Source organism: Triticum aestivum, chromosome 1B (assembly GCF_018294505.1).
Source record: "Triticum aestivum cultivar Chinese Spring chromosome 1B, IWGSC CS RefSeq v2.1, whole genome shotgun sequence".
Lineage (NCBI taxonomy): Eukaryota > Viridiplantae > Streptophyta > Magnoliopsida > Poales > Poaceae > Triticum > Triticum aestivum.
In genome coordinates this window covers 23445905-23454067 of record NC_057795.1, presented here as the reverse complement: position 1 = coordinate 23454067, position 8163 = coordinate 23445905, and positions in this window count along the sequence as shown.

Sequence of the window (8163 nt, the reverse complement as noted above, 5' to 3'; positions counted from 1 at the left end):
CCGAAGCCATCTGGGTACGGCGTGATCCGCGATCTGGGCCGCCGCCACAGGGTCTCCTCTGCCGCGGTATCCAATCATCTACCTCGGATGAGGATAACTTCGTTACTGCCAAACAATCCGGAATTTCAGCATTTGTTCTTCATAGTGTGAATATTAGTATATGAAACGGTAGCAATGCAGCTCGCATAAAGAAACTTCAATGGGAATTATAACAAGTGCCCCCTTCATGTGAGTATATGTTAGAGAAAAATTCTAAAAAATATGCTAGAGACAACCAACCAGATATAACAAAACACAAGCATCAATTAAACATTTACGCTTCTTGGAAGGCGTGTCAAACAAAAGGAATAAAATGACTAAACACCCGGTCTTCTCATAGTACTTTAGAAACAAACTAGTCCTACTCCAACCATTCTTCTATGGGATTCCTTGTCCCCATCTTATTATTGACATTATATTTGGCTGTGTTCAAAGCAAGTGGTACTCCAAATTTTTTTTGCCAGAAACTTCCAATCTATCCATCTTCAATCATGGCAGTATAAAGAACAACGGAGGTAATAAAATTACAACCATGTCCGTGGACCACCTAACGACGACTACAAGCACTAGAATGAGCCGAAGGCGCGCCGCCGTCATCGCCCCTCCCTCATCAGAGTCGGGCAAACCTTGTTGTAGTAGTCAATCGGGAAGTTGTTGTACTAAGGCCCCATAGGACCAGCGTACTAGAGTAGCAACCGTCGCCGATGAAGAAAGTTATAGATCAGAAGAACCAAACCTATAAACACCTAAACGAAGACGAACAAAGAACTGATCAAAATAGATTCACCGAAGACCAACACCGACCGAATCCTGCAAGATCCGATGAAGACAAACCTCCACACGCCCTCTGACGATGCTAGACGCACCATCGGGATGGGGATAGAACGTGGGAGACATTATTCCTACTAAGGGACGTCGCCGCCGCCACACAGCCCCAACCAAGAAGCTGACTTTAACAAGAATGGGAACGGGGTCCCTCCGGCCCGTGGGGGTCCGAGATCCTCCGCACCTCCATGGCCTAGAGGCCATCGGAGATGGGACGGACCGGCGCGGCGCCAACGGGAGGACAAGAGCTTTTCTTGTGAAGGAGGAAATAGATCTCTATTCTTTGTTTCCTTTTCTAATCAAGTGGTACTGCGATTGATACATAATTTTTCTAAATTATATGAGCCTGTCTAAGAAGATAGAAGTTTGGCATAATTGGATAAGCCGGGGCATAGACTTGCTGGCCTAAGTTCTGACTCATGTACCTTCACCTGAATGGCTATGTGCGTGAAACCGCATGAGAAATCCCCACACCTTAGTGGACTGCCTGGCATAAAACCAGCAGAAATACTTAACTATGCCCATTGGTTTCGTGCACAAAACCAACTGCAAATTTTTTAGCTTTTTAGCCCGTTCCTTCTCCAAACCGCAGATATTATAATTTCTTGGGTTGAAGTTAATTTATGTTTTATAGTCAGCTACGCAATCAAAATTCACCTGCATAAATGTACGTAAACTGAAATATAGATAGTCTTGGCAATAGAGGCTATAATTGTGTTGTTACCAAGTGTAGAGGAATTTCAGTATTCTGTGCTCCATAGGGTGAAAATTATAGCAAGTGACTCCGTCATGTGAATACGTTTATGCTCTAGATAATCAATCATATACAACATAACAAAAGTTTAAGACTGTATGCTTCTTGCAAGGGAAGTCAAACAAAAGGAATAAAATGACTAAGCCTCTAGTGTTTACTTGTATTTGTGAATCGAACTAGTGCTGCCATTCTTTTAAGACAGGCCTTGTCCCCATCTTTGGTCATTGATAGTAGTATATTTGGCGGAATTCAAAATCGGCTGTACTCCAATTAATAGGGAACCTTTATAGATGATAGTGTTACCATGATCTTGAGTTAGGAATTGAGTTAGGGCTAGTTAATTTTTTCGACAAAGGGTAATATATTAATACCAAGATTATATAGAGGAGACGGGCCGGCGATGGTGCACCCCCCCCCCCCCCCCAGAGCGGAGTGGGCGTGGGTTCGGTCTAGTGTGTCTTTCCTTACATGGCTATGAGATATGTCCGCATCCTGATGTGTACCTTGCTTGCATGCCATACATTTTTTTGAGAACTTCCAATCTATTCATCTTCAATCATGGCAGTACACAGAACAATAGAGGTAATAAAAATTACAACCATGTATGTTGACCAGCTAGCTAGCGACGACTAGAAGTACTGCAGTGAGCCGAAGGCACGCCGCCATCATCGCCCCGCCCTCACCGGAGCCGGCCAAACCTTCTTGTAGTAGACAGTTGGGAAGTCGTCATGCTTTGACAACATAGGACCAGTGCACCTGAGCAGCAACCATCACTGATTAAGAAAGTCGTAGATAAGAAGAATCAAACCTGTAGATACTCAAACAAATACGAACGAAGACCGAATCTAAACAGATAATCCCGCAAGATCCGACCGATACACACCTCCATACGCCCTCTGACGATGCTAGACCCACCATCAGGATGAGAATAGAACGTGGCAGACATTATTCCGGCTAAGGGACATCGCCGTAGTCACACAGCCCCAACCACGACGTTGAATCTAACAAGAATGAGAACGGATTCCCTCCCACCGGCGGGGGATCATGATCCTCCGCACCTCCTTGGCCAGAGACCATCAGAGAAGGGGCTGACCGGCGGCGGCGCCGAAGGGATCAGAAGGGGCTTTTCTTGTGGAGGAGGAAAGAGAAGGGGCATGCATTGCCATTCGTGGTACTAATTTGTCTCCGGTTGGTAGTAGTGCTTGGTTTTGTACGTGGGTTAGCAGCAGCATCTGTCAGGGTTGTATTAGAATTGTTGTACGAGTAGGGTTGTGTTGGTCATGCATACTATGTGCACAGACATCTGCATAAGATTGTACCATGAGTTGTGAAAAAAGAGGCGCGCCATGTGCCCTTTGCATTAAGTTTTTGAGCGAGCGTGTTAGTTATACTTTGATATGATCAATTCATGAGCGAAGTCCAACAGATACAGCTCCGTTGTAGTAATATATTGGTTTGTCTTAACAGGATAAGCTACAGCATATAGTTGCGGGTCTTGACATGCATCCATGGGGCTGGAACAACTCCTAGACACAGTTTATTATATTTAAACAGTGTAATATGTCCGAAGTACCATTATATTATCTTAGATGACCACTCCTTCTAGGATTTAACAGCGATCCGGATCTTATTCCAAATTCTATTATTTGTGATATTTATGTTACACGAAATCCAAACAGTTTTCTGCACAGAGTAAAGTGGACCTACAAAATTTCAAGTTCACACTGGTGGAAAAAGGGCCTTTGGTCGCGGTTCGCAACTGCCATTAGTCGCGGTTGCGCAACCGCGACCGAACGGGCGCGACTAAAGGCCCCACCCTTTAGTCGCGGTTGCTTAAGAACCGCGACTAAAGGCCCGTCCACGTGGGCGCCAGGTGGCTGTCGGGGCGGAGGACCTTTAGTCGCGGTTCTTCTGGCCAACCGCGACTAAAGGCCGCCGCAGGTTTAGGGTTTTAGCCCCCCCTTAAACCTGTTTTCTGTTTAATATGTATTGTTTTATTTCTTTTGTGCTTTATTTTAATTTTGAAGGAGTTTCACATATTCTACGGTACTACATGCATATGAATGTACAATTTCAAACAAATTTGAAATTAGAACCAAAAAGAATTCAAGAGGAATATACAATATATATTCAATATCATCGGATGACCATATACAATTTTGAACAAGTTTCCATACATAATTTAATGCATATAAAGTTCTACGTCCTCGTAATGGTGGTCTCCTTTAGGATGGAGGACTTCCCTCCTGAACCATCCAGCTAGTTCCTCTTGAAGTGGTCGGAAGCGAGCTTCTGGACTAAGCATCATCCGGAGGTTATTCCTCTGAGCATTGGTATCACTCGGAACCCGCTCAGAGGTGTATCTCCGGATCATCTCATAGACATAGTATGCACATAGATTGGTCCCCGCTGGCTGAATATCCTCACCATTCTTAGCCTTTGCCCTTTTGAATTCTAGCTCTTTTTTGAATTCACCGACCTTTGTATCTACGAACCGTCTCCAAACCCTACGAGGCAAAGAAAATTAAATGAACAAGAGAGTTATTAGTTACTTGATATTAGGAAATTAACGAAATAGGCCGATCGATATAGAGCGCAAATGAATGAAAATAATTACTTCTGCAGCATTCTTCTCATGTCGACCCAAAGCTTTGGATCCTTATTCAGAGAGTCGTGGACGAGACATTCTGAGGTGTCAACTTTAATTACTAGCAGAATCCAGTGAAACCTGCGGACACGATACATGCACAGTACGTCATGCATAACTCATCGATTAGCCGGCCACATACCATGCATGGAGTAAACAAAAGAGAATGTGCTCAAGACAGAAACACTCACCCAAAATGGTAAGGAAATAGAATATCACTTTTGAGTTCCTGCTTTGTAAGAAACTGCCACAGGTCTGCCTCCATGTCGGCGGGGTGATGCTCCAACACATATCCATTAACGATGTGTGGGTCAATGAACCCAACATTATGGATGTTCCTTACTCTGCATTCCTTAATCTTCATTCTGCATGTATAATAGCGGACACAACAATATAGTTAGGACATATATATAGTGCAGGCAATATGAACGAGATGGGGTAGAAATAAATCACTTACAGAACGTAGCAACTGATGATAGATTTGTCGAGCTCGCGCAGATTGAAAAGCTGGAACAATTCACTCAGATGAATTTGTACATAGTAATGTTTGAAGTGATTCTCATATCTAACTTCCGCATAAATATATTCTTTGGCGTTTTTATTTTTTATGTAACCCTTGTACCATTTCAGCAGACCTTTCATTTGTGGAGGTAGATCCTGTTCCTGCGCAGGCTCGACGAGAGGCCCATTCTTCACATATGTAATTACTACCTCCTTCACTGGCGCCTCATCAAGGCCTAACAGTTCACGAAGAGTAATACCTAAGTTGGCCGCTTGTTCTCTGGCACTCGTTACAGTCAATCCATGTGCTGCCGCAGCTGCTATGATATCGGGGTCATCCGGACCGGCGGCTTTCACTATAAGCGGGGCAATCGATTGTTTACTTTGTTCCCCGAGCTGGGCAACTCGTTTCCCGCTTTTTTTACTTTCTAATTCCGTTTTCTGGGCCTCCTCCAAGGCTTTGTTCTCCTGGTTCTCCGCCCGCTCTTTCTTCTCCTTCAACATGAGTGCCTGCCTACGAAGTTCACGTGCATAGTCGTCAGGCAGATTCTTCGCGGCTTGGGACGGTGTGCTCAAAAATGACTTAGCCCACTTCTTTTGCTCATCAGAAAATACTGGCTTGGGCTCGGGCTCTCTTTTCTTCTTGCAGTCCGCCTTCCATTTCTCATGATCAGCAGCCGCGGCCGCGGCAGTTTCCTCGGCACTACGTTCCCAAGGCCTTGTGGGGAGAGGCTTCAATGATGGCTCCGGTACCTTTGTGGTCTTAGGTACATAAGGGTCCGGGTTAATAATCCAGGACTGCTTCTGCTTCTTTGCCGGAGGTGGATTGGGGGGCGGCATCTGATCACCCACCGGACGAGGACTGGGGGGCGGTGTCTGATCACCCGCCGGACGTTGTGGACTGGGGGGCGTCGGCTGACGTGACGGAGGTGTAGGTGAACCGCCACCACCGTAGGGGGGTGGACTTGTTGTCCTTGGCGCCTCGCCTGGAAACTTGATAAACTTCTTTTGCCATAGAATGAAATGGCGCTTGACATCTCCAAGTCTTTTCTCCCCTTCAGGTGTAGCAATGTCAATCTCCAGGTCCTCAAACCCTTGGACTATGTCCTCCACCGTGACACGAGCATAGCCATCTTGAATGGGGGTGTTGTGGTGGAGTGCTCCAGGTAAACATGGTAAAGCACTGCCGATGGCTACCTTCACGGACATGTTCCTGATAGGATAATACAGATGACATTCTTTCATCTCCTTTATATCGTCCACGGGGTAGCGAGGAGGCTCCGGTGCAGTAATTTCGACCACCAGAGGCTCCGGTGCAGTAATTTCGACCACCAGAGGCTCAGGTGCAGTAATTTCAATCGTCGGTGCATCTGCACCAGCCGGTGGGGCCTCCGTGGAAGCCACACTGCTTCTCCGCTGCTGGCTTCTGAGATCCGCTGGATGATCTCATGCTGCGCCCGAGCTGCATCTCGTTCGGCTACTAGTACACTCACGGTTTTCTTCATCACATCCATTTCCGATGCCAACCGCGCCACAACATCTGCTTCCCGATCCATCTTTCTCTTCCGGCTTCTGTAACCGTACGGGTCATCGTTCTGGGGGAACCCTATTTTCCACGGAATGTGCCCCATGCCTCGTACACGTCTTCCGTGTTCAGGATTCCCGAGGGCTTTTCTCAGCGCGTCCTTCTCTCTGTTGAACTTGATCTTCCCCTCTTGAGCATCCCTCATTGCGTCAATAAGGGCTTGGGTGGGTTTAATTATTTTGCGCCGGTAAACACAGTCCCCTGTCTCCGGGTTCAGCGTTCCCCCATGCCCGTACCACCAGATTTTGGCCCTTGGGTCCCATCCCTCCGTACCTGGACGGATTCCTCGCGCCCTCAGCTCGTTCTCCATCTTCTCCCACCTAGGCTCCCAAAGGCGATACCCTCCTGGCCCCATAATATGATTGTACTCCTTCTTAGCCGCATTTTCCTTATTTTTTTTCGATATTTGAATGAACTGCTCCGATTTCTTTTGCTTCACAAATTCTGGCCAATCATGTTTCAGTTTCTCATATTGTCCTTTGAAATCCGGAGTCTTGTTCTGCTTGACAAAGTCATGGGCTAGATTTTGCTTGAATTTCCGGAATGCGTCGGCCATCTTATGAAGAGCGAACTGTTTGACTAGCCTCCTCCTCTCCTTGTTTTCCTCAATCTTGTTACCCTCCTCATCGAATTTTTTGTATTCCGGAGGTAGAACGAAATGTTCCATAAGCTTTTTGAAGCAATCTTTTTTTGTTCTCTTATCGACGAAAGTGAAACCAGCAATTCGTGCCTTCTTTGGCTTATTCCACTCCTGGACGGTGATCGAGACGTTGTCTCTAACAATGGCTCCGCATTGGTTGACAAACTTGGTGGCGTTCTTGCGGGGCTCCAGCGGCCTGCCGGTTGCACTGTCGACAACCTCGATGGTGCATGTTTCTCCTTGTTTCATCGTCTTGGTTGCGCCACGCTTTGACGACGTACTCGATTGTTTCGACGATCCGGCCGAGGGCTAAAATAAGAAAGAGAGTCGCGCGCGTTAGTCCACACATATTTATTCAAATCAGTTAGTTTGTATCACCAGAGGCTCAATGTATATATATATATACCTCGGCGCCGGAGGTGGTTGCTACTTCCATTTGAAGATCGTCATTTATCGACGTTTGTTCGGCATCATCTTGCTGACGGCGCCCTTCATCTTCACCGTCAAGGTTCAGATAAGAAGAGATATCATCTTCTTCTTGTCCGGTCGGCACATATAGAATATCGCCGTTTATGATGCCGAACATATGTGCTTCACCGTCCGGATCATAGTTTTCCATAATCGGGTCAGCTCTATCGTCCGCCATTATGTCAGTCCTGAAAACATGTAGTAAAAACAAATTAATTAAGTGAAGAAGGGGGGCGATGGCGGTGGCGGTGGCGAAAGGGCGGTGGCAAAAGGAGGGGGCGAGGAAGGGGTGGGAGAGGGTGTCGCGGTAGAGCGCGAGACGGGGCGGCAGACGACGGCGTCACGGAGAGGGAGGCGAGGACAACACATTTATAACCCTCGCCGTCCCCTCTCGATCCCTAAAAAAACACCGCGCGCATCGCCGCCCCCCTCGCCGCCCCCTCACCGTATATACGTTTTTTTTAATTATCAAATTTTACGGTTTTTTTTGTTAATTATAAAGTTTTAAGTTATTTACCGTTTTTGTTAAACTAATTAACTAGTTAAAATTAAAAAGAACAAAAAAAATTCTCTCTCTCTCTCTCTCTCTTCTCTGCTCTCTCTCTCTCTGCTCTCTCTCTCTCTCTCTCTCTCTCTCTCTCTCTCTCGATCATCGCTCTCTGAGCAGTTGAGGGCGGCGAGGCCGGCGGCCCGAGGATGGATTG